Raw genomic sequence first — 25,368 nt, 5'->3', positions numbered from 1 at the left:
TGCATCGCTTTGGTTTGCACAGGCAGTCTGCTGGAGCTTAGAGCGGTTGCTATAAAGACTTTTCTGAACCTGATACGCGTCGCATAACACTCAGGGCGTGATATATCGCTGCGCGCTCTCGCTGCAGCGCTAGAAAAGGGCTGCATCACCTTGCCTTGCACAGGTAGTCTCCTGGAGCTTACATCGGTCGCAAAAAAGGCTTTTCTCAAACTGAGACGCGTCGCATAACACTCGGGGCTCGATATATCGCTGAGCGCTATCGCTGCAGCGCTCGAAAAGGGGTGCATTGCCTCGCTTGGCACAGGCACTCTCCTGGAGCTTACACCGGCCGCAATAAAGACTTTTTTGACGCTGAGACGCTTCGCATAATACTCGGGGTACGATATATCGCTGATCGCTCTTGCGGCAGTGATAGAAAAGGGCTGCATCGTCTTGCTTTGCACAGGCAGTCTCCTGGAGCTTACACCAGTCGCGACAAAGACTTTTCTGAAGGTGAGACGCGTCGCATAACACTCGGGGCGCGATATATCGCTGCGCGCTCTTGCTGCAGCGCTAGAAAAGGGCTGTATCGCCTGGCTTTGCACAGGCAGTCTCCTGGAGCTTACGCCGGTCGCAATAAAGACTTTTCTGAAGCTGAGACGCGTCGCATAACACTCGGGGCGCGATATACCGCTGCGCACTCTCGCTGCAGCATTAGAAAAAGGCTGCATTGCCTTGTTTTGCACAGGCAATCTCCTGGAGCTTACACCGGTCGCAATAAAGACTTTTCTGAAGCTGAGACGCGTCGCATAACACTCGGGGCGCGATATACCGCTGCGCACTCTCGCTGCAGCATTAGAAAAAGGCTGCATTGCCTTGTTTTGCACAGGCAATCTCCTGGAGCTTACACCGGTAGCAGTAAAGTCTTTTCTGAAGCTGAGATGCGTCGCGTAGCACTCGGGCCGCGATATATCGCGGCGCGCTCTTGCTGCAGCGATAGAAAGGGGCTGTATCGCCTGGCTTTGCACAGGCAGTCTCCTGGAGCTTACACCGGTCGCAATAAAGACTTTTTTGAAGCTAAAACGCGTCGCATAACACTCGGGGCGCGATATATCGCTGCGCGCTCTTACTGCAGCGCTAGAAAAGGGCTGCATCGCCTGGCTTTGCACAGGCAGTCTCTTGGAGATCACAATAAAGACTTTTCTGAAGCTGAGACGCGTCGCATAACACTCGGGGCGTGATATATTGCTGCGCGCTCTTGCTGCAGCGCTAGAAAAGGACTGCATCGCGTTGCTTTGCACAGGCACTCTCCTGTGGATTACGCTCCTCGCAATACTCTTTTCTAAAACTGAAACGCCTCGCATAACACTAGAGGTTCGATTTATCGCTGCGCGCTCTCGCTGCAGCAGTGGAAAAGGGCTGCATCGCCTTGCTTTGCACAGGCAGTCTCCTGGAGCTTACGCTGGTAGCAGTAAAGACGTTTCTGAAGCTGAGACGCGTCAATAATACGCGGGGCGCAATATATCGCTGTGAGCTCTCGCTGCAGCAGTAGAAAAGGGCTGCATCGCCTTGCTTTGCAGAGGCAGAGTCCTGGAGCTTACGCGGGTCACAATAAAGACTTTTCTAAAGCTCAGACGCGTCGCATAACACTCGGGGAGCGATATATCGCTGCGCGCTCTTGCTGCAGCTTTAGAATGGGCTGAATCGCCTGGCTTTGCACAGGCAGTCTCCTGGAGATCACAATAAAGACTTTTCTGAAGCTGAGACGCGTCGCATAATACTCGGGGCGCGATATATCGCTGCGCTCTCTCGCTGCAGCGCTAGAAAAAGGGCCGCATCGGCTTGCTTTGCACAGGCAATCTTCTACAGCTTACACCGGTAGCACTAAAGACTTTTCTGAAGCTAAAACTCGTCGCATAACACTCGGGGCACGATATATCGCTGCGTGCTCTTGCTGCAGCGCTAGAAAAGGGCTGCATCGCCTTTCTTTGCACAGGCAGCCTCCTGGAGCTTACGGCGGCCGCAATAAAGACTTTTCTGAAACTGAGACGCGTTGCATAACACTCGGGGCGCGATATATCGCTGCGCGCTCTCGCTGCAGCGGTAGAAAAGGCCTGCATCACCTGGCTTTGCACTGGCAGTCTGCTGGAGCTTACGCCGATCGCAATAAAGACTTTTCTGGAGTTGAGACGCGTCGCATAACACTCGGGGCGCGATAAATCGCTGCGCGTTCTTGCTGCAGCGCTAGAAGAGGGCTGCATCACCTGGCTTTGCAGAGGCACTCTCTTGGAGCTTACACCGATCGCAATAAAGAGTTTTCTTAAGCTGAGACGCGACGCCTCACACTCGAGGCGCGATATATCGCTGCGCTCTCTCGCTGCAGCGCTAGAAAAAGGGCTGCATCGCTTTGGTTTGCACAGGCAGTCTGCTGGAGCTTAGAGCGGTTGCTATAAAGACTTTTCTGAACCTGATACGCGTCGCATAACACTCAGGGCGTGATATATCGCTGCGCGCTCTCACTGCAGCGCTAGAAAAGGGCTGCATCACCTTGCCTTGCACAGGTAGTCTCCTGGAGCTTACATCGGTCGCAAAAAAGGCTTTTCTCAAACTGAGACGCGTCGCATAACACTCGGGGCTCGATATATCGCTGAGCGCTATCGCTGCAGCGCTCGAAAAGGGGTGCATTGCCTCGCTTGGCACAGGCACTCTCCTGGAGCTTACACCGGCCGCAATAAAGACTTTTTTGACGCTGAGACGCTTCGCATAATACTCGGGGTACGATATATCGCTGATCGCTCTTGCGGCAGTGATAGAAAAGGGCTGCATCGTCTTGCTTTGCACAGGCAGTCTCCTGGAGCTTACACCAGTCGCGACAAAGACTTTTCTGAAGGTGAGACGCGTCGCATAACACTCGGGGCGCGATATATCGCTGCGCGCTCTTGCTGCAGCGCTAGAAAAGGGCTGTATCGCCTGGCTTTGCACAGGCAGTCTCCTGGAGCTTACGCCGGTCGCAATAAAGACTTTTCTGAAGCTGAGACGCGTCGCATAACACTCGGGGCGCGATATACCGCTGCGCACTCTCGCTGCAGCATTAGAAAAAGGCTGCATTGCCTTGTTTTGCACAGGCAATCTCCTGGAGCTTACACCGGTCGCAATAAAGACTTTTCTGAAACTTAGACGCGTCGCATAACTCTCGGGGTGCGTTATATCGCTGCGCGCTCTCGCTTCAGCGCTAGAAAAGGGCTGCATCGTCTTGCTTTGCACAGGCAGAGTCCTGGAGCTTACGCGGGTCACAATAAAGACTTTTCTAAAGCTCAGACGCGTCGCATAACACTCGGGGAGCGATATATCGCTGCGCGCTCTTGCTGCAGCTTTAGAATGGGCTGAATCGCCTGGCTTTGCACAGGCAGTCTCCTGGAGATCACAATAAAGACTTTTCTGAAGCTGAGACGCGTCGCATAATACTCGGGGCGCGATATATCGCTGCGCTCTCTCGCTGCAGCGCTAGAAAAAGGGCCGCATCGCCTTGCTTTGCACAGGCAATCTTCTACAGCTTACACCGGTAGCACTAAAGACTTTTCTGAAGCTAAAACTCGTCGCATAACACTCGGGGCACGATATATCGCTGCGTGCTCTTGCTGCAGCGCTAGAAAAGGGCTGCATCGCCTTTCTTTGCACAGGCAGCCTCCTGGAGCTTACGGCGGCCGCAATAAAGACTTTTCTGAAACTGAGACGCGTTGCATAACACTCGGGGCGCGATATATCGCTGCGCGCTCTCGCTGCAGCGGTAGAAAAGGCCTGCATCACCTGGCTTTGCACTGGCAGTCTGCTGGAGCTTACGCCGATCGCAATAAAGACTTTTCTGGAGTTGAGACGCGTCGCATAACACTCGGGGTGCGATAAATCGCTGCGCGTTCTTGCTGCAGCGCTAGAAAAGGGCTGCTTCGACTTGCTTTGCGCAGGCAGTATCCTGGAGCCTACGCCGGTCACAATAAAAACTTTTCTGAAGCTGAGACGCGTCGCATAACACTCGGGGCGCGATATATCGCTGTGCGCACTCGCTGCAGAGCTAGAAAAGGGCTGCATCGCCTGGCTTGGCACAGGCACTCTCCTGGAGCTTAAACCGGTCCCAATAAAGACTTTTCTGAAACTTAGACGCGTCGCATAACTCTCGGGGTGCGTTATATCGCTGTGCGCTCTCGCTGCAGCGCTAGAAAAGGGCTGCATCGACTTGCTTTCCGCAGGCAGTCTCCTGGAGCTTACGCGGGTCACAATAAAGACTTTTCTAAAGCTCATACGTGTCGCATAACACTCGGGGCGCGATATATCGCTGCGCACTCTTGCTGCAGCGATAGAAATGGGCTGTATCGCCTGGCTTTGCGCAGGCAGTCTCCTGGAGCTTACGCTAGTCGCAATGAAGACTTTTCTGAAGCTGAGACGGTTCGCATAACACTCGGGGCGCTATACATCGCTGTGCGCTCTCGCTGCAGCAGTAGAAAAGGGCTGCATCGCCTTGCTTTGCACAGGCAGTCTCCTGGAGATCACAATAAAGACTTTTCTGAAGCTGAGACGCGTCGCATAACACTCGGGGCGCGATATCTCGCTGCGTGCTCTTGCTGCAACTCTAGAAAAGGGCTGCATCGCCTTGCTTTCCATGGGCACTCTCCTGAGGATGAAGCTGCTCGAGATACACTTTTCGGAAACTGAGACGCGTCGCATAACACTCGGGATGCGATATATTGCTGCGCGCTCTTGCTGCAGCGCTAGAAAAGGCTGCATCGCCTGGCTATGCACAGGCAGTCTCCTGGAGCTTACGCCGGTCGCAATAAAGACTTTTATAAAGCTGAGACGCGTCGCATAACATTTGGGGCGCGATATATCGCTGCGCGCTCTCGCTGTAGCGCTAGAAAAGGGCTGCATCGCTTTGCTTTGCAGAGGCAGTCTCATGGAGCTTACGCCAATCGCAATGAAGATTTTCTGGAGCTGAGACGCGTCGCATAACACTCGGGGCGCGATATCTCGCTGCGCGCTCTCGCTGCAGCCCTAGAAAAGGGCTGCATCACCTTGCCTTGCACAGGTAGTCTCCTGGAACTTACATTGGTCGCAAAAAAGGCTTTTCTGAAACTGAGATGCGTCGCATAACACTCGGGGCGGGATATATCGCTGAACGCTATCGCTGCAGCACTCGAAAAGGGGTGCATCGCCTTGCTTGGCACAGGCACTCTCCTGGAGCTTACACCGGCCGCTACAAAGACTTTTCCGAAGGTGAGACGCGTCGCATAACACTCGGGGCGCGATATATCGCTTCGCGCTCTCGCTGAAGCAGTGGAAAAGGGCTGTATCGCCTGGCTTTGCACAGGCAGTCTCCTGGAGCATACGCCGGTCGCAATAAAGACTTTTCTGAAGCTGAGACGCGTCGCATAACACTCGGGGCGCGATATACCGCTGCGCGCTCTCGCTGCAGCGCTAGAAAAGGGCTGCATCGCATTGTTTTGCACAGGCAGTCTCCTGGAGCTTACGCCGGTAGCAGTAAAGTCTTTTCTGAAGCTGAGATGCGTCGCATAACACTCGGGCCGCGATATATCGCGGCGCGCTCTTGCTGCAGCGATAGAAAGGGGCTGTATCGCCTGGCTTTGCACAGGCAGTCTCCTGGAGCTTACACCGGTCGCAATAAAGACTTTTTTGAAGCTAAAACGCGTCGCATAACACTCGGGGCGCGATATATCGCTGCGCGCTCTTACTGCAGTGCTAGAAAAGGGCTGCATCGCCTGGCTTTGCACAGGCAGTCTCTTGGAGATCACAATAAAGACTTTTCTGAAGCTGAGACGCGTCGCATAACACTCGGGGCGTGATATATTGCTGCGCGCTCTTGCTGCAGCGCTAGAAAAGGACTGCATCGCGTTGCTTTGCACAGGCACTCTCCTGTGGATTACGCTCCTCGCAATACTCTTTTCTGACACTGAAACGCCTCGCATAACACTAGAGGTTCGATTTATCGCTGCGCGCTCTCGCTGCAGCAGTAGAAAAGGGCTGCATCGCCTTGCTTTGCACAGGCAGTCTCCTGGAGCTTACGCTGGTAGCAGTAAAGACGTTTCTGAAGCTGAGACGCGTCAATAATACGCGGGGCGCAATATATCGCTGTGAGCTCTCGCTGCAGCAGTAGAAAAGGGCTGCATCGCCTTGCTTTGCACAGGCAGAGTCCTGGAGCTTACGCGGGTCACAATAAAGACTTTTCTAAAGCTCAGACGCGTCGCATAACACTCGGGGAGCGATATATCGCTGCGCGCTCTTGCTGCAGCTTTAGAATGGGCTGAATCGCCTGGCTTTGCACAGGCAGTCTCCTGGAGATCACAATAAAGACTTTTCTGAAGCTGAGACGCGTCGCATAACACTCGGGGCGTGATATATCGCTGCGCGCTCTTGCTGCAGCGCTAGAAAAGGACTGCATCGCGTTGCTTTGCACAGGCAGCCTCCTGGAGCTTACGGCGGCCGCAATAAAGACTTTTCTGAAACTGAGACGCGTTGCATAACACACGGGCCCCGATATATCGCTGCGCGCTCTCGTTGCAGGGGTAGAAAAGGCCTGCATTGCCTTGCTTTGCACAGGCAGTCTCCTGGAGCTTACGCCGATGGCAATAAAAACTTTTCTGAAGCTGAGACGCGTCGCATAACACTCGGAGCGTGATATATCGCAGCGCGCACTTGCTGCAGCGATAGAAAAGGGCTGTATCGCCTGGCTTTGCACAGGCAATCTCCTGGAGCTAACGCCAGTCGCAATAAAGACTTTTATTAAGCTGAGACGCATCGCATAATACTCGGGGCGCGATATATCGCTGCGCTCTCTCGCTGCGGCTCTAGAAAAAGGGCCGCATCGCCTTGCTTTGCACAGGCAATCTTCTACAGCTTACACCGGTAGCACTAAAGACTTTTCTGAAGCTAAAACTCGTCGCATAACACTCGGGGCACGATATATCGCTGCGTGCTCTTGCTGCAGCGCTAGAAAAGGGCTGCATCGCCTTGCTTTGCACAGGCAGCCTCCTGGAGCTTACGGCGGCCGCAATAAAGACTTTTCTGAAACTGAGACGCGTTGCATAACACTCGGGGCGCGATATATCGCTGCGCGCTCTCGCTGCAGCGGTAGAAAAGGCCTGCATCGCCTGGCTTTGCACTGGCAGTCTGCTGGAGCTTACGCCGATCGCAATAAAGACTTTTCTGGAGTTGAGACGCGTCGCATAACACTCGGGGTACGATATATCGCTGATCGCTCTTGCGGTAGTGATAGAAAAGGGCTGCATCGTCTTGCTTTGCACAGGCAGTCTCCTGGAGCTTACACCAGTCGCGACAAAGACTTTTCTGAAGCTGAGACGCGTCGCATAACACTCGGGGTGCGATATATCGCTGCGCGCTCTCGCTGCAGCGCTAGAAAAAGCGCTGCATCGCTTGGCTTGGAACAGACCGTCTCCTGGAGCTTACACCGGTCGCAATAAAGACTTTTGTGAAGCTGAGACGCGTAGCATAACACTCGGGGCGTGATATATCGCTGCGCGGTCTTGCTGCAGCGCTAGAAAAGAGCTGTATCGCCTGGCTTTGCACAGGCAGTCTCCTAGAGCTTACGCCGGTCGCAATAAAGACTTTTATAAAGCTGAGACGCGTCGCATAACTGTCGGGGCGCGATATATCGCTGCGCGCTCTCGCTGTAGCGCTAGAAAAGGGCTGCATCGCCTTGCTTTCCACAGGCAGTCTCCTGGAGCTGACGCCGGTCGCAATAAAGACTTTGCTGAAGCTGAGACGCGTCGCATAACACTCGGGGTGCGTTATATCGCTGCGCGCTCTCGCTGCAGCGCTAGCAAAGGGCTGCATCTACTTGCTTTGCGCAGGCAGTCTCCTGGAGCCTACGCCGGTCGCAATAAAGACTTTTCTGAAGCTGAGACGCGTCGCATAACACCCGGGGCGCGATATATCGCTGCACGCTCTCGCTGCAGCGCTAGAAAAGGGCTTCATCGACTTGCTTTGCACAGGCAGTCTCCTGGAGCTTACACCGATCACAATAAAGATTTTATAATGCTTAACCGCGTCGCAAAGCACTCGGGGCGCGCTCTTGCTGCAGCGACAGAAAAGGGCTGTATCGCCTTGCTTTGCAGAGGCAGTCTCCTGGAGCTTACACCGGTCGCAACAAAGACTTTTCCGAAGGTGAGACGCGTCGCATAACACTCGGGGCGCGAAATATCACTGCGCGCTCTCGCTGAAGCAGTAGAAAAGGCTGCATCGCCTTGCTTTGCACAGGCAGTGTCCTGGAGCTTACACCGATCGCAATAAAGACTTTTCTAAAGCTGGGACGAGTAGCATAACACTCGGGGCGCGATATATCGCTGCGCGCTCTTGCTGCAGCGCTAGAAAAGGGCTGTATCGCCTGGCTTTGCACAGGCAGTCTCCGGAAGCTTACGCCGGTCGCAATAAAGACTTTTCTGAAGCTGAGACGCGTCGCATAACACTCGGGGCACGATATACCGCTGCGCACTCTCGCTGCAGCATTAGAAAAGGGCTGCATTGACTATTTTTGCACAGGCAATCTCCTGGAGCTTACACCGGTCGCAATAAAGACTTTTCTGAAACTTAGACGCGTCGCATAACTCTCGGGGTGCGTTATATCGCTGCGCGCTCTCGCTTCAGCGCTAGAAAAGGGCTGCATCGCCTGGCTTTGCAGAGGCAGTCTCCTGGAGCTTACGCCGGTCGCAATAAAGACTTTTCTGAAGCTGAGACGTGTCGAATAACACTCGGGGCGCGATATATCGCTGTACGCTCTCGCTGCAGTGCTAGAAAAGGGCTGCATCGCCTGGCTTTGCAGAGGCGGTCTCCTGGAGCTTACGCCGGTCGCAATAAAGACTTTTGTGAAGCTGAGACTCGTCGTATAACACTCGGGACGCGATATATCGCTGCGCGCTCTCGCTGCAGCATCAGAAAAGGGCTGCATCGCCTTGTTTTGCGCAGGCAATCTCCTGGAGCTTAAACCGGTCGCAATAAAGACTTTTCTGAAACTTAGACGCGTCGTATACCTCTCGGGGTGCGTTATATCGCTGCGCGCTCTCGCTGCAGCGCTAGCAAAGGGCTGCATCTACTTGCTTTGCGTAGACAGTCTCCTGGAGCCTATGCCGGTCGCAATAAAGACTTTTCTGAAGCTGAGACGCGTCTCGTAACACCCGGGGCGCGATATATCGCTGCACGCTCTCGCAGCAGCGCTAGAAAACGGCTTCATTGACTTGCTTTGTGCAGGCAGTCTCCTGGAGCTTACGCAGGTAGCCGTAAAGTATTTCCTGAAGCTGAGACGCGTCGCATAACACTCGGGGCATGATAAATCGCTGCAGCACTAGAAAAGGGCTGCATCGCCTTGCTTTGCACAGGCAGTCCCCTCGAGCTAACACCGGTCGCAACGAAGACTTTTCTGAAGCTGAGACGCGTCGCATAACACTCGGGGTGCGACTTATCTCTGTGCGCTCGCGCTGCAGCGCTAGAAACGAGCTGCATCTGCTTGCTTTGCACAGGCGGTCTCCTGGAGCTTACGCCGGTAGCAGTAAACACTTTTCTAAAGCTAAGACGCGGCGCATAACACTCGGGGCGCGATATATTGCTGCGCGCTCTTGCTGCAGCGCTAGAAAAGGGCTGCATCGCTTGGCTTGGAACAGACCGTCTCCTGGAGCTTACACCGGTCTCAATAAAGACTTTTCTGAAGCTGAGACACGTAGCATAACACTCGGGGCGTGATATATCGCTGCGCGGTCTTGCTGCAGCGCTAGAAAAGGGCTGCATCGCCTAGCTTTGCACAGGCAGCCTCCTGGAGCTTACGGCGGCCGCAATAAAGACTTTTCTGAAACTGAGACGCGTTGCATAACACTCGGGGCGCGATATATCGCTGCGCGCTCGCGCTGCAGCGGTAGAAAAGGCCTGCATCGCCTGGCTTTGCACTGGCAGTCTGCTGGAGCTTACGCCGATCGCAATAAAGACTTTTCTGGAGTTGAGACGCGTCGCATAACACTCGGGGTACGATATATCGCTGATCGCTCTTGCGGCAGTGATAGAAAAGGGCTGCATCGTCTTGCTTTGCACAGGCAGTCTCCTGGAGCTTACACCAGTCGCGACAAAGACTTTTCTGAAGCTGAGACGCGTCGCATAACACTCGGGGTGCGATATATCGCTGCGCGCTCTCGCTGCAGCGCTAGAAAAAGCGCTGCATCGCTTGGCTTGGAACAGACCGTCTCCTGGAGCTTACACCGGTCGCAATAAAGACTTTTGTGAAGCTGAGACGGGTAGCATAACACTCGGGGCGTGATATATCGCTGCGCGGTCTTGCTGCAGCGCAAGAAAAGAGCTGCATCGCCTTGCTTTCCACAGGCAGTCTCCTGGAGCTGACGCCGGTCGCAATAAAGACTTTTCTGAAACTTAGACGCGTCGTATACCTCTCGGGGTGCGTTATATCGCTGCGCGCTCTCGCTGCAGCGCTAGCAAAGGGCTGCATCTACTTGCTTTGCGCACGCAGTCTCCTGGAGCCTACGCCGGTCGCAATAAAGACTTTTCTGAAGCTGAGACGCGTCGCATAACACCCGGGGCGCGATATATCGCTGCACGCTCTCGCTGCAGCGCTAGAAAAGGGCTTCATCGACTTGCTTTACACAGGCAGTCTCCTGGAGCTTACACCGATCGCAATAAAGACTTTTCTAAAGCTGAGACGAGTAGCATAACACTCGGGGCGCGATATATCGCTGCGCGCTCTTGCTGCAGCGCTAGAAAAGGGCTGTATCGCCTGGCTTTGCACAGGCAGTCTCCGGAAGCTTACGCCCGTCGCAATAAAGACTTTTCTGAAGCTGAGACGCGTCGCATAACACTCGGGGCGCGATATACCGCTGCGCACTCTCGCTGCAGCATTAGAAAAGGGCTGCATTGCCTATTTTTGCACAGGCAATCTCCTGGAGCTTACACCGGTCGCAATAAAGACTTTTCTGATACTTAGACGCGTCGCATAACTCTCGGGGTGCGTTATATCGCTGCGCGCTCTCGCTTCAGCGCTAGAAAAGGGCTGCATCGCCTGGCTTTGCAGAGGCAGTCTCCTGGAGCTTACGCCGGTCGCAATAAAGACTTTTCTGAAGCTGAGACGCGTCGAATAACACTCGGGGCGCGATATATCGCTGTACGCTCTCGCTGCAGTGCTAGAAAAGGGCTGCATCGCCTGGCTTTGCAGAGGCAGTCTCCTGGAGCTTACGCCGGTCGCAATAAAGACTTTTGTGAAGCTGAGACTCGTCGTATAACACTCGGGACGCGATATATCGCTGCGCGCTCTCGCTGCAGCATTAGAAAAGGGCTGCATCGCCTTGTTTTGCACAGGCAATCTCCTGGAGCTTACACCGGTCGCAATAAAGACTTTTCTGAAACTTAGACGCGTCGTATACCTCTCGGGGTGCATTATATCGCTGCGCACTCTCGCTGCAGCGCTAGCAAAGGGCTGCATCTACTTGCTTTGCGCAGACAGTCTCCTGGAGCCTATGCCGGTCGCAATAAAGACTTTTCTGAAGCTGAGACGCGTCTCATAACACCCAGGGCGCGATATATCGCTGCACGCTCTCCGAGCAGCGCTAGAAAACGGCTTCATTGACTTGCTTTGCGCAGGCAGTCTCCTGGAGCTTACGCAGGTAGCCGTAAAGTATTTCCTGAAGCTGAGACGCGTCGCATAACACTCGGGGTGCGACTTATCTCTGTGCGCTCGCGCTGCAGCGCTAGAAAAGAGCTGTATCGCCTGGCTTTGCACAGGCAGTCTCCTAGAGCTTACGCCGGTCGCAATAAAGACTTTTATAAAGCTGAGACGCGTCGCATAACTGTCGGGGCGCGATATATCGCTGGGCGCTCTCGCTGTAGCGCTAGAAAAGGGCTGCATCGCCTTGCTTTCCACAGGCAGTCTCCTGGAGCTGACGCCGGTCGCAATAAAGACTTTTCTGAAAGTTAGACGCGTCGTATACCTCTCGGGGTGCGCTATATCGCTGCGCGCTCTCGCTGCAGCGCTAGCAAAGGGCTGCATCTACTTGATTTGCGCAGGCAGTCTCCTGGAGCCTACGCCGGACGCAATAAAGACTTTTCTGAAGCTGAGACGCGTCGCATAACACCCGGGGCGCGATATATCGCTGCACGCTCTCGCTGCAGCGCTAGAAAAGGGCTTCATCGACTTGCTTTGCACAGGCAGTCTCCTGGAGCTTACACCGATCACAATAAAGATTTTATAAAGCTTAGACGCGTCGCAAAGCACTCGGGGCGCGCTCTTGCTGCAGCGACAGTAAAGGGCTGTATCGCCTTGCTTTGCACAGGCAGTCTCCTGGAGCTTACACCGGTCGCAACAAAGACTTTTCCGAAGGTGAGACGCGTCGCATAACACTCGGGGCCCGAAATATCACTGCGCGCTCTCCCTGAAGCAGTAGAAAAGGCTGCATCGCCTTGCTTTGCACAGGCAGTGTCCTGGAGCTTACACCGATCGCAATAAAGACTTTTCTAAAGCTGAGACGCGTAGCATAACACTCGGGGCGCGATATATCGCTGCGCGCTCTTGCTGCAGCGCTAGAAAAGGGCTGTATCACCTGGCTTTGCACAGGCAGTCTCCGGGAGCTTACGCCGGTCGCAATAAAGTCTTTTCTGAAGCTGAGACGCGTCGCATAACACTCGGGGCGCGATATACCGCTGCGCACTCTCGCTGCAGCATTAGAAAAGGGCTGCATTGCCTTGTTTTGCACAGGCAATCTCCTGGAGCTTACACCGGTCGCAATAAAGACTTTTCTGAAAATTAGACGCGTCGCATAACTCTCGGGGTGCGTTATATCGCTGCGCGCTCTCGCTTCAGCGCTAGAAAAGGGCTGCATCGACTTGCTTTGCGCAGGCAGTCTCCTGGAGCCTACGCCGGTCGCAATAAAGACTTTTCTGAAGCTGAGACGCGTCGAATAACACTCGGGGCGCGATATATCGCTGTACGCTCTCGCTGCAGCGCTAGAAAAGGGCTGCATCGACTTGCTTTGCGCAGGCAGTCTACTGGAACTTATGCCGGTAGCAGTAAAGTCTTTTCTGAAGCTGAGACCCGTCGCATAATACTCGGGGCGTGATAAATCGCTGCGCGCTCTTGCTGCAGCACTAGAAAAGGGCTGCATCGCCTTGCTTTTTACAGGGAATCTCCTGGAGCTCACACCGGTCGTAACGAAGACTTTTCTGAAGCTGAAGCACGTCGCATAATACTCAAGGCGCGATATATCGCTGCGCGTACTTGCTGCAGCGCTAGAAAAGGGCTGCATCGCCTGGCTTGGCACAGGCAGTCTCCTAGAGCTTACGCCGGTCGCAATAAAGGCTTTTCTGAAGCTGAGACGCATCGCATAACATTCGGGGCGCGATATACCGCTGCACACTCTCGCTGCAGCATTAGAAAAGGGCTGCATTGCCTTGTTTTGCACAGGCAATCTCCTGGAGCTTACACCGGTCGCAATAAAGACTTTTCTGAAACTTAGAGGCGTCGCATAACTCTCGGGGTGCGTTATATCGCTGCGCGCTCTCGCTTCAGCGGTAGAAAAGTGCTGCATCGACTTGCTTTGTGCAGGCAGTCTCCTGGAGCCTACGCCGGTCGCAATAAAGACTTCTCTGAAGCTGAGACGCGTCGAATAACACTCGGGGCGCGATATATCGCTGTACGCTGTCGCTGCAGCGCTAGAAAAGGGCTGCATCGTCTGGCTTTGCACAGGCAGTCTCCTGGAGCTTACGCCGGTCGCAATAAAGACTTTTGTGAAGCTGAGACTCGTCGTATAACACTCGGGGCGCGATATATCGCTGCGCGCTCACGCTGCAGCATTAGAAAAGGGCTGCATCGCCTTGGTTTGCACAGGCAATCTCCTGGAGCTTACACCGGTCGCAATAAAGACTTTTCTGAAACTTAGACGCGTCGTATACCTCTCGGGGTGCGTTATATCGCTGCGCGCTCTCGCTGCAGCGCTATCAAAGGGCTGCATCTACTTGCTTTGCGCAGGCAGTCTCCTGGAGCCTATGCCGGTCGCAATAAAGACTTTTCTGAAGCTGAGACGCGTCTCATAACACCCGGGGCGCGATATAACGCTGCACGCTCTCGCTGCAGCGCTAGAAAACGGCTTCATTGATTTGCTTTGCGCAGGCAGTCTCCTGGAGCTTACGCAGGTAGCCGTAAAGTATTTCCTGAAGCTGAGACGCGTCGCATAACACTCGGGGCATGATGAATCGCTGCGCTCTATCGTTGCAGCACTAGAAAAGGGCTGCATCGCCTTGCTTTGCACAGGCAGTCTCCTCGAGCTAACACCGGTCGCAACGAAGACTTTTCTGAAGCTGAGACGCGTCGCATAACACTTGGGGTGCGACTTATCTCTGCGCGCTCGCGCTGCAGCGCTAGAAACGAGCTGCATCGGCTTGCTTTGCACAGGCAGTCTCCTGGAGCTTACGCCGGTAGCAGTAAACACTTTTCTGAAGCTATGACGCGGCGCATAACACGCGGGGCGTGATAAATCGCTGCGCTCTATCACTGCAGCCCTGGAAAAGGGCTGCATCGCCTTGCTTTGTACAGGCAATCTCCTGGGGCTAACACCGGTCGCAAGAAAGACTTTTCCGAAGCTGAGACGCGTCGCATAATACTCAGGGCGCGATATATCGCTGTGCGTTCGCGCTGCAGCAGTAGAAAAGGGCTGCATCGGCTTGCTTTGCACAGGCAGTCTCCTCGAGCTAACACCGGTCGCAACGAAGACTTTTCTGAAGCTGAGACGCGTCGCAAAACACTTGGGGTGCGACTTATCTCTGCGCGCTCGCGCTGCAGCGCTAGAAACGAGCTGCATCGGCTTGCTTTGCACAGGCAGTCTCCTGGAGCTTACGCCGGTAGCAGTAAACACTTTTCTGAAGCTATGACGCGGCGCATAACACGCGGGGCGTGATAAATCGCTGCGCTCTATCACTGCAGCCCTGGAAAAGGGCTGCATCGCCTTGCTTTGTACAGGCAATCTTCTGGGGCTAACACGGGTCGCAAGAAAGACTTTTCCGAAGCTGAGACGCGTCGCATAACACTCAGGGCGCGATATATCGCTGCGCGTTCGCGCTGCAGCAGTAGAAAGGGCTGCATCGACTTGCTTTGTGCAGGCAGTCTCCTGGAGCCTACGCCGGTCGCAATAAAGACTTTTCTGAAGCTGAGACGCGTCGAATAACACTCGGGGCGCGATGTATCGCTGCACGCTGTCGCTGCAGCGCTAGAAAAGGGCTGCATCGCCTGGCTTTGCACAGGCAGTCTCCTGGAGCTTACGCCGGTCGCAATAAAGACTTTTGTGAAGCTGAGACTCGTCGTATAACACTCGGGGCGCGATATATCGCTGCGCGCTCACGCTGCAGCATTAGAAAAGGGCTGCATCGCCTTGGTTTGCACAGGCAATCTCCTGGAGCTTACACCGGTCGCAATAAAGACTTTTCTGAAACTTAGACGCGTCGTATACCTCTCGGGGTGCGTTATATCGCTGCGCGCTCTCGCTGCAGCGCTATCAAAGGGCTGCATCTACTTGCTTTGCGCAGGCAGTCTCCTGGAGCCTATGCCGGTCGCAATAAAGATTTTCTAAAGCTGAGACGCGTCTCATAACACCCGGGGCGCGATATATCGCTGCACGCTCTCGCTGCAGCGCTAGAAAAGGGCTTCATCGACTTGCTTTGCGCAGGCAGTCTCTTGGAGCTTACGCAGGTAGCTGTAAAGTATTTTCTGAAGCTGAGACGGGTCGCATAACACTCAGGGCGCGATATATCGCTGGGCGCTCTCGCTGCAGCAGTAGAAAAGGGCTGCATCGCCTAGCTTTGCTCAGGCAGTCTTCTGGAGCTGACGCCGGTCTCAATAAAGACTTTTCTGACGCTGAGACGCGTCCCATAACATTCGGGGCGCGATATGTCGCTGCGCGCTCTCGCTGCAGCGCTAGAAAAAGACTGCATCGCCTTGTTTTGCACAGGCAGTCCTCTGGAGCTTACACCGGTCACAATAAAGACTTTTCTGAAGCTGAGACGCGTCGCATAACACTCGGGGCGCGATACATCGCTGCGCGCTCTCGCTGCAGCAGTAGAAAAGGGCTACATCGCCTTGCTTTGCAGAGGCAGTCTCCTGGAGCTTACACCGATCACAATAAAGACTTTTCTGAAGCTGAGACGCGTCGCATACCACTCGGGGCGCGATATATCGCTGCGCGCTCTTGCTGCAGCGCTAGAAAAGGGCTGCATCGCCTGGCTTGGCACAGGCAGTCTTCTGGAGCTTACACCGGTCGCAATAAAGAATTTTCTGAAGCTAAAACGCGTCGCATAACACTCGGGGCGCAATATATCGCTGCGCGCTTTCGCTGCAGCGCTAGAAAAGGGCTGCCTCGCCTGGCTTTTCAAGGGCAGTCCACTGGAGCTTACACCGATCGCAATAAAGAGGTTTCTGAAGCTGACACGCACATCACACGCCCGCTGTAGGAAGATGATAAAAGGAGGAGCAGCGGTACCGGCGCCTTATTCTGGCAGGGGTCGTGGCAACAGGAACACACACTGACCAAGGTTCTATGCATCCGCAGGCTTGAATCGTCGTCTTCCACTCCCCGTGAACAACGTCCCGCTATCTGCATCCACGTGTGCCTACAGCAGCTGCGCAGTTCAAGAAACTTCGGTGCTATCAGAGCCAGGTTTACTATTGCGCCACCAGCCTGCAGTGGGAAAAGTATAAAATGAGGCGCAGCGGTGCCGGCACCTTATTCTGGCAGCGGCTGTGACAAGGTTACACACTCACGAACGTTCTTTGCATCCGCACGCTCGTGTCGTCCTCTTCCACTCCCCGTGACCAACGTCCCGCTATCTACTTCCACGTGTGCCCCTGCCCACAGCAGATGCGCGGTTCCAGAATCTTCAGTGCTATCGATGCTAGCGTTGCGCTTGCGCCACCAGCCCACAGTGGAAAGAGGATAAAAGTAGGTGCAGCAGCTTGTGTCATCGTCTTCCACTCCCCATGACCAATATCCGGCTATCTGCTTCCACGTGTGAATACGGCAGCTGCGCGGTTCAGGAATCTTCGGTGCTATCGGAGCCATGGTTGCACTTGCGCCACAAATCCGCAGGTGGAAGAGGATAAAAGGAGGCGCAGCGGTACCGGCACTTTATTCTAGCAGCGGTTGTGACAACAAGAACTCACTCTGACCAACGTTCTTTGCATCTGCAGGCTTGCGTCGTCGTCTTCCACTGCCCGTGACCAGCGTCCGGCTATCTGCTTCCATGTGTGCCCCGGCCTGCAGCAGCTACGCGGTTCAAGAATCTTCGGGGCTATGGGAGCCAGCATTGCGCTTGCGCCACCAGCCCTACAGTGGAAAGAGGATAAAAAGAGGCGCAGCGTTACCGGTACCTTCTTCTGGCAGGAATAGTTGCACCAGGAACACACATTCACCAAGGTTCTTTTCATCCACAGACTTGTGTCGTCGTCTTCCACTCCCCGTTACCAACGTCCCGCTACTTGATTCTACGTGTGTCCCGCCCTACAGCAGCTGCGCGGTTCAAGAAACTTCGGTGCTATCGGAGCCAGGGTTGCTATTGCGCCACCAGCCCGCAGTGGGAACAGGATAAAATGAGGCGCAGTGTTACTGGCACCTTCTTCTGGCAGCAATAGTGGCACCAGGAACATGCATTGACCAAGGTTCTTTTCATCCACAGATTGTGTCGTCGTCTTCCAATCCCCGTTACAACGTCCCCCTATCTGATTCTACGTGCGTCCCGCCCTACAGCAGCTGCGCGGTTCAAGAAACTTCGGCGCTATTGGAGCCAGGGTTGCTATTGCGCCACCAACCCGCTGTGGGAAGAGGATAAAATGAAGCGCAGCGGTGCCGGCACCTAATTCTGGCAGCGGTTGTGACAAGATTACACACTGACGAACGTTCTTTGCATCCGCACGCTCGTGTCGTCGTCTACCACTCCCTGTGACCAACGTGCCGCTATCTACTTTGTGATATTGTGATATTGTGATATTTTGTCTGTACTCACATGCTTGTACTGTTTGCCTTTTTTTTCTAAACATCATGTATTGTATCGGGGAGGCGAGAGCCCATCAAGGTGGATATCTAGCTTTTTCTCTCCCCCTCCCTCATCCTTGGGATGGAAAATAAAGGCATTATTATTATTATTATTATTATTATTATTATTACTTCCACGTGTGCCCCTGCCTACAGCAGATGCGCGGTTCAAGAATCGTCGATGCTATCGGAGCCAGCGTTGCGCTTGCGCCACCAGCCCACAGTGGAAAGAGGATAAAAGGAGGCGCAGCGGTACAGGCACCTTATTCTGGGAGCGGTTGGGACAACAAGAACACACACTGACCAAAGTTATTTGCATCCGCCGCCTTGTGTCGTCGTCTTCCAATCCCCGCGAACAACGTCCCGCTAGCTGCTTCCTCGTGTGCCCCGGCCTACAGCAGCTGCGTGGTTCAAGAAACATCGGTGCTATCGGAGCCAGCGTTCCGCTTCCGCCACCAGCCCGCAGTGGGAAGAGGATAAAAAGAGGCGCAGCGGCTAGTGTCGCCGTCGTCCACTCCCCGTGACCAACGTCCCGCTATCTGCTTGCACGTGTGCCTACTGCAGCTGCGCGCTTCAAGAATCTTCGGAGCTATCGGTGCCGGCGTTGCACTTCCGCCACCAGCCCACAGTCGGAAGAGGATTAAAGGAGGCGCAGCGGTACCGGCACCTTATTCTGGCAGCGGTTGGGAATGAACACACACTGACCAATGTTCTTTGGATCAGCAGGATTCTTTCGTCGTCGTCCACTCCCCATGACTAACGTCCCGCTATTTGCTTCCTCGTGTGCCCCGGCCTACAGCAGCTGCGAACTTCAAGAATTTTCGGTGCTATCGGAGCCAGCGTTGCGCTTGCGCCACCAGCCCACAGTGGGAAGAGGATAAAAGGAAGCGCAGCGGCTAGCGTCGCCGTCTTTCACTCCCCACGACCAACGTCCCGCTATCTGCTTCCACGTGTGCCTACAGCAGCTGCGTGGTTGAACAATCTTCGGTCCTATCGGAGCCAGCGCTGCGTTGAGCCACCAGCCCGCAGTGGGAAGAGGATAAAAAGAGCCGCGGTGCCTTGTGTCGACGCCTTCCACACCCCGTGACCAACGTCCCACTGTCTGCTTCCACGTGGGTATAAAGCAGCCGCGCGATTCATGGAAACTTCGGTGCTATCTGAGCCATCGTTGCGCTTCCGCCACAAGCCCGCAGTGGTAAGAGAATAAAAAGAGGTGCAGCGGTACTGGCACCTTATTGTGGCAGCGATAGTGGCAATAGGAACACACACTGATCAACGCTCTTTGCATCCGGACGCTTGTGTCGTCGTCTTCCACACCCCGTGACCAATGCGCCGCGATCTACTTCCACGTTTGTCCCGGCATACAGGAGCTGCGCGGTTCAAGAAACATCGGTGCTATCGGAGCCAGCGTTGTGCTTGCGCCACCAGTCGCAGTGGGAAGAGGATAAAAGAGGTGCACCGGCTTTTATCGTCGTCTTCGACTCCCCAAGACCAACATCCCACTATCTACTTCCACGTGGTCCTAAAGCAGCCGCGCGGTTCAGGAATCTTCGGTGCTGTCGGAGCCATCGTTGCGCTTCCGCCACAAGTCCGCAGTTGGAAGAGGATAAAAGGAGGGGCAGCGGTGCCGGCACCTTAATCAGGCCGGGGTCGGGGCATCAGGAACACACACTGATCAACGCTCTTTGCATCCGGAGGCTTGCGCCGTCGTCTTCCACTCCCCGTGACCAACGTGCCGTTATCTTCTTCCACGTTTGTCCCGGCCTACAGCAGCAGCGCGGTTCAAGAATCCTTCGTGCTATCGGAGCCACTATTGCGCTTGCGCCACCAGCCCGCAGTGAATGAGGATAAAAGGAGGCGCAGCGATACCGGCACCTTCTCCTGGCAGCGTTAGTGGCAACAGGAACACGCACTGACAAAAGTCCTTTAATCCACACGCATGTGTCGTCGACTTCCACTCCCCATTACCAACGTCCCACTATCTCCTTCTACGTGTGTCCCGGCCTACAGCAGCTGCGCGGTTCAAGAATCTTCGGTGTTATCGGAGCCTGCGTTGCACTTCCGCCACCAGCCCGCAGTGGGAAGAGGATAAAAGGAGGCGCAGCGGCTTGTGTTGCCGCCATCCCCTCCCCGTGACCAACGTCCCACTATGTGCTTCCACGTGGGCCTAAAGCAGCCGCGAGGCTCATGGAATCTTCGGTGCTATCGGAGACATCGTAACGCTTCCGCCACCAGCCCGCAGTGGTAAGAGGATAAAAAGAGGCGCAGCGGTACTGGCACCTTATGCAGGCCGGGGTCGTGGCATCAGGAAAACACACTGATCAACGCTCTTTGCATCCGCAGGTTCGTGTCGTCGTTTTCCCCTCCCCGCGATAGACGTCCTTCTATCTACTTTCACGTGAGTCCCGGTCTACAGCAGCCGCGCAGTTCAAGAATCTTCGGTGCGTTCGGAGCCAGCGTAGCACTTGCGCCACCAGCCCGCAGTGGGAAGAGGATAAAAGAAGACGTAGCGGCTTGTGTCGTCGTCTTCCACATCCCTTGACCAACGTCCCGCTACCAACTGCCACGTGTGTCTTCAGCAGCTGCGCAGCTCAAGAATCTGCGGAGCTATCGGAGCCAGCTTTGCGTTTGCGCCACCAGTCCGCAGTGGATAGAGGATAAAAGGAGGCGCAGTGGCGTGTGTCGCCGCCTTCCACTCCCCGTGACCAACGTCCCACTATCTGCTTCCACGTGGGCCTAAACAGCCGCGCGGTTCTTGGAATCTTCGGTGCCATCACCGCCAGCTTCGCGCTTGCGCCATAAGTCCGCTGTTGCAAGAGGATAAAAGGAGGCGCAGCTGTACCCGTGCCTTATTCAGGCCGGGGTCGTGGCATCAGGAACAAACACTGATCAACGCTCTTTGCATCCGCAGGCTTGTGTCGTCGTCTTCCACTCCCGTGACCAACGTGCCGCTATGTATTTCCACGTTTGTCTCGGCCTACAGCAGCAGCGCGATTCAAGAATCATCGGTGCTATCGGAGCCACTATTGCGCTTGCGACACCAGCCCGCAGTGAATGAGGCTAAAAGAAGCCGCAGCGATACCGGCACCTTCTTCTGGCAGCGTTAGTGGCAACAGGAACACACATTGACTAATGTTCTTTTCATCTACAGGCATGTGTCGACGTCTTCCACTCCGCGTTACCAACGTCCCGCTATCTGCTTCTACGTGTGTCCCGGCCTACAGCAGCTGCGCGGTTCAAGAATCTTCGGTGCTATCGGAGCCTGCGTTGCCACTTCCGCCACCAGCCCGCAGTGGGAAGAGGAATAAATGAGGCGCAGCGGTACCGGCGCCTTATTCTGGCAGCGGTTGGGAAAACAAGAACACGCACTGACCAACGTTATTTCCATCCGCAGGCTTGGGTCGTCAGCTTCCGCTCTCCGTGACCAAAGGCCTGCTATCTGCTTCGACGTGTGCCCCGGTCTACAGTAGCTGCGCGGTTCAAGTTTATTCCGTGCTATCGGAGCCTATGTTGCCCTTGCCTCACGAGCCGGCAGTGGGAAGAGGATAAAAGAGCCGCAACGGTACCGGGACTTTATTCTGGCAGCGGTTGTGACAATAAGAACAAACACTGACTAACGTTCTTTGCATCCGCAGGCTTATGTCCTCGTCTTCCACTGCCCGTGACCAACGTCCAGCTATCTACTTCCACGTGTGCCCCGGCCTACAGCAGCTGCGCGGTTCAAGAATCTTCGGTGCTTGCGGAGCCAGCGTTGCGCTTGCGCCACCAACCCACAGTGGGAATAGGATAAAAGGAGGCGCAGTGCCTACTGTCGCCGTCTTCCATTCCCCTTCACCAACAGGCCGCTATCTGCTTCCACGTGTGCCTACTGCTACTGCGCGCTTCAAGAATATTTGGTGCTATTGAAACCAGCATTGCGCGTGCGCCAACAACCCGCAGTGGGAAGAGGACAAAAGGAGGCGCAGCGGTACCAGCACTTTATTCTGGCAGCGGTTGTAACAACAAGAACACGCACTGACCAACGTTGTTTGCATCCGCAGACTTGTGTCGTCGTCGTACACTCCCCTTGACCAACGTCCTGCTATCTGCTTCTACGTTGCTTCAGCAACTGCGCGGTTCAAGAATCTTCGGTGCTATCGAAGCCAGCGTTGCGCTTACGCCACCAGCCCGCGGTGGGAAGAGGATAAAAGGAGGCGCAGCGGCTTGTGTCGTCGTCCTCCACTTCCGTGGCCAACGTCCTGCTATCTGCTTCCACGTGTGCCCCGGCCTACAACAGCTGCGCGGTTCAAGATTCTTCGGTGCTATTCGAGCCTGTGTTGACCTTGCGTCACCAGCCCGCAGTGGGAAGAGGATAAAAGGAAGCGCAGCGGTACTGGCACCTTATTCTGGAAGCAGTTGTGACAACAAGAACACACACTGACTAACATTCTTTGCAACCGCAGGCTTGTGTCGTCGTCGTCCACTCCCCTTGACCAACGTCCTGCTATCTCCTTCCACGTGTGTCCTGGCGTACAGCAGCTGCGCGGTTCAAGAATCTTTGGTGCTATCGGAGCCAGCGTTGTGTTTGCGCCACAAAATTACAGTGGGAAGAGGATAAAAGGAGGCCGAGCTGTACCGGCTCTTTATTCTGGCAGCCGTTGTGACAACAAAAAGACACACTGACCAGCATTCTTTGCATCCGCAGGCTTATGTCGTCGTCTTCCACGTCCAGTGACCAACGTCCCGCTGTCTGCTTCCGCGGGTGCCTACAGCAGCTGCGCGCTTCAAGAATCTTTGGTGCTATCGGAACCAGTTTTGCGCTTGCGCCACTAGCCCGCGGTTGGAAGAGGAAAAAAGGAGGCGCAACGGCTTCTGTCGTGGTCTTCCACTCCCCGTGACCAACATCCCGCGTTCTGCTTCCACGTGTACCTTGAGCACCTGCGCAGTTCAAGAATCTTCGGTTCTATACGAGCCAGCGTTGCGCTTGCGCCACCAGCCCGCAGTGGGAAGGGCATAAAAGGAGGCGCAGTGGTACCGGCACCTTATCCTGGTAGCGGTAGTGGCAACAGGAACACCTACTGACCAACGTTCTTTTCATTCGCAGGCTTGTGTCGTCGTCTTCCATTCCCCGTGACCAACGTCCGGCTATCTGCTTCCACGTGTGTTCTGGCCTACACCAGCGGCGCTGTTCAAGAATCTTCGGTGCTATTGGAGCCAGCGTTGCGCTCGCGACACCATTTGGCAGTGCGATGTGGATAAAAGGAGGTGCAGCGGCTTGTGTCGTCGTCTTCCACTCCTTGTTACTAACGTCCCGTGATCTGCTTCCACGTGTGCCTCAAGCAGCCGGGCGGTTCAAGAATCTTCGGTGCTATCGCACCCAGCTTTGCACTTGTGCCACAAGGCTGCAGTGGCAAGAGGACAAAAGCAGGCGCAGCGGTACCGGCACCTTATTGAGGCCGGGGTCGTGGCATCACGAACACACACTGATCAACGCTCTTTGCATCCGCAGGCTTGTGTCGTCGTCTTCCACTCCCCGTGACCAACGTGCACCTACCTACTTCCACGTTTACCCCGGCCTACAGCAGCAGCGCGGTTCAAGAAACTTCGGGGCTATCGGAGCCACTATTGCGCTTGCGTCACTAGCCCGCTGTGGGAAGAGGGTAAAAAGAGGCGCAGCGACACCGGCACTTTCTTCGGGCAGCCTTAGTGGCAACATGAACACACATTGACCAAAGTTCTTTTCATCCACAGACATGTGTCGTCGTCTTCCACTCCCCGTTACCAATGTCCCGCTATCTGCTTCTACGTGTGTCCCGGCCTACAGCAGCTAAGCGGTTCAAGAATGTTCGGTGCTATCGGAGCCAGCATTGCGCTTGTGCCACCAGCCCACAGTAGGAAGAGGACAAAATGGAAGCGCAGTGGCTTTTAACGCGATAGCGTTAAGGAGCTCGTGTCGCAGAAAAGCCGGTGTCGTTGGCGTCGGTGTCGGCGTCCGCGGCGTTGGCCGTGAGCGATAAATCACGGCAGGCACTTCATAAATAAAAAGCAACTTCCAAGATGGGCTAGGTGGGAATCGAACCAGGCTCTCCGGAGTGTGAGACGGAGACGTTACCACTGAGCCACGAGTTCGATGCTTCAAAGCGGTACAAAAGCGCCTCTAGTGAACGCGGTGTAACCTTAGAAACTAGCTGTTTCTGAGGCTCAGGCGTGCGTCGCTTGCTCAGGCGCACATTTCGTTGTCGCGCTGAACGCTGCGTTGCTCGACGCTCACCGCGTCCGATGCGGGGCGCGTAGTCGCTGCGCCGTAGCCCAATACCCCTTGGGGGGTCGACGGGAACGCTGTCGCGTTCCACTCTTGAAGGCGAAGCTTAAGCTTCCTGCAATTTTTTTTATCGTCGTATTCCGCTCCCCAAAACCAACGTCCCGCTATCTGCTTCCACGTGTGCATATAGCAGCTGCGCGGTTCAAGAATGTTCGGTGCTTTCGGAGCGAGCTTTGCGGTTGCGCCACCAGCCCGCTATGGGAAGAGGACAAAAGGAGGCGCAGCGGCACCGGCACCTTATTCTGGCAGCGGTAGCGGCAACACGAACACCCACTAACCAACGTTGTTTGCATCCGCAGGCTTGTGTCGTCGTCTTCCACTCCCCGTGACCAACGTCCCGCTCTCTGCTTCGACGTGTGTCCTGGCCTACAGCAGCTGCGCGGTTTATGAATCTTTGGTGCTATCGGAGGCAGCGTTGCCTTTGCGCCACAAGCTCGCAGTGGGAAGGGGATAAAAGGAGGCGGAGCGGTACCGGCACTTTATTCTGGCAGTGATTGTGACAAGAAGAACACGTACTGACCAACGTTCTTTGCATACGCAGGCTTGCTTCGTCGTCTTCCACTCCCCTTCACCAACGTCCTGCTATCTGCTTCCACATGCACCTTCAGCAGCTGCGCGGTTCAAGAATTTTCGGTGCTATCGGAGCCAGCTTTGCGCTTGCGCCACCAGCCCGCGGTTGGAAGAGGATGAAAGGAGGCGCTACGGCTTGTGTCGTCGTCTTCCACTCCCCGTGACCAACATCCCGCTTTCTGCTTCCACGTGTACCTTCAGCAACTGCGCGGTTCAAGAACCTTCGGTTCTATCGGAGCCAGCGTTGCGCTTGCACCACCAGCCAGCAGTGGGAAGGGCATAAAAGGAGGCGCAGCGGTACCGGCACTTTATTCATGCAGCGGTAGTGGCAGCAAGAACACCCACTGACCAACGTTCTTTGCATCCGCAGGCTTGTGTCGTCGTCTTCCACTCCCCGTGACCAACGTACCGCTATCTGCTTTCACGTGTGTTCTG

The sequence above is a fragment of the Dermacentor variabilis genome, chromosome 2, assembly GCF_050947875.1.
Source record: "Dermacentor variabilis isolate Ectoservices chromosome 2, ASM5094787v1, whole genome shotgun sequence".
NCBI classification, from domain to species: domain Eukaryota; kingdom Metazoa; phylum Arthropoda; class Arachnida; order Ixodida; family Ixodidae; genus Dermacentor; species Dermacentor variabilis.
The sequence above is the reverse complement of the archived record's forward strand: the minus strand, read 5'-3'. Positions refer to the sequence as shown.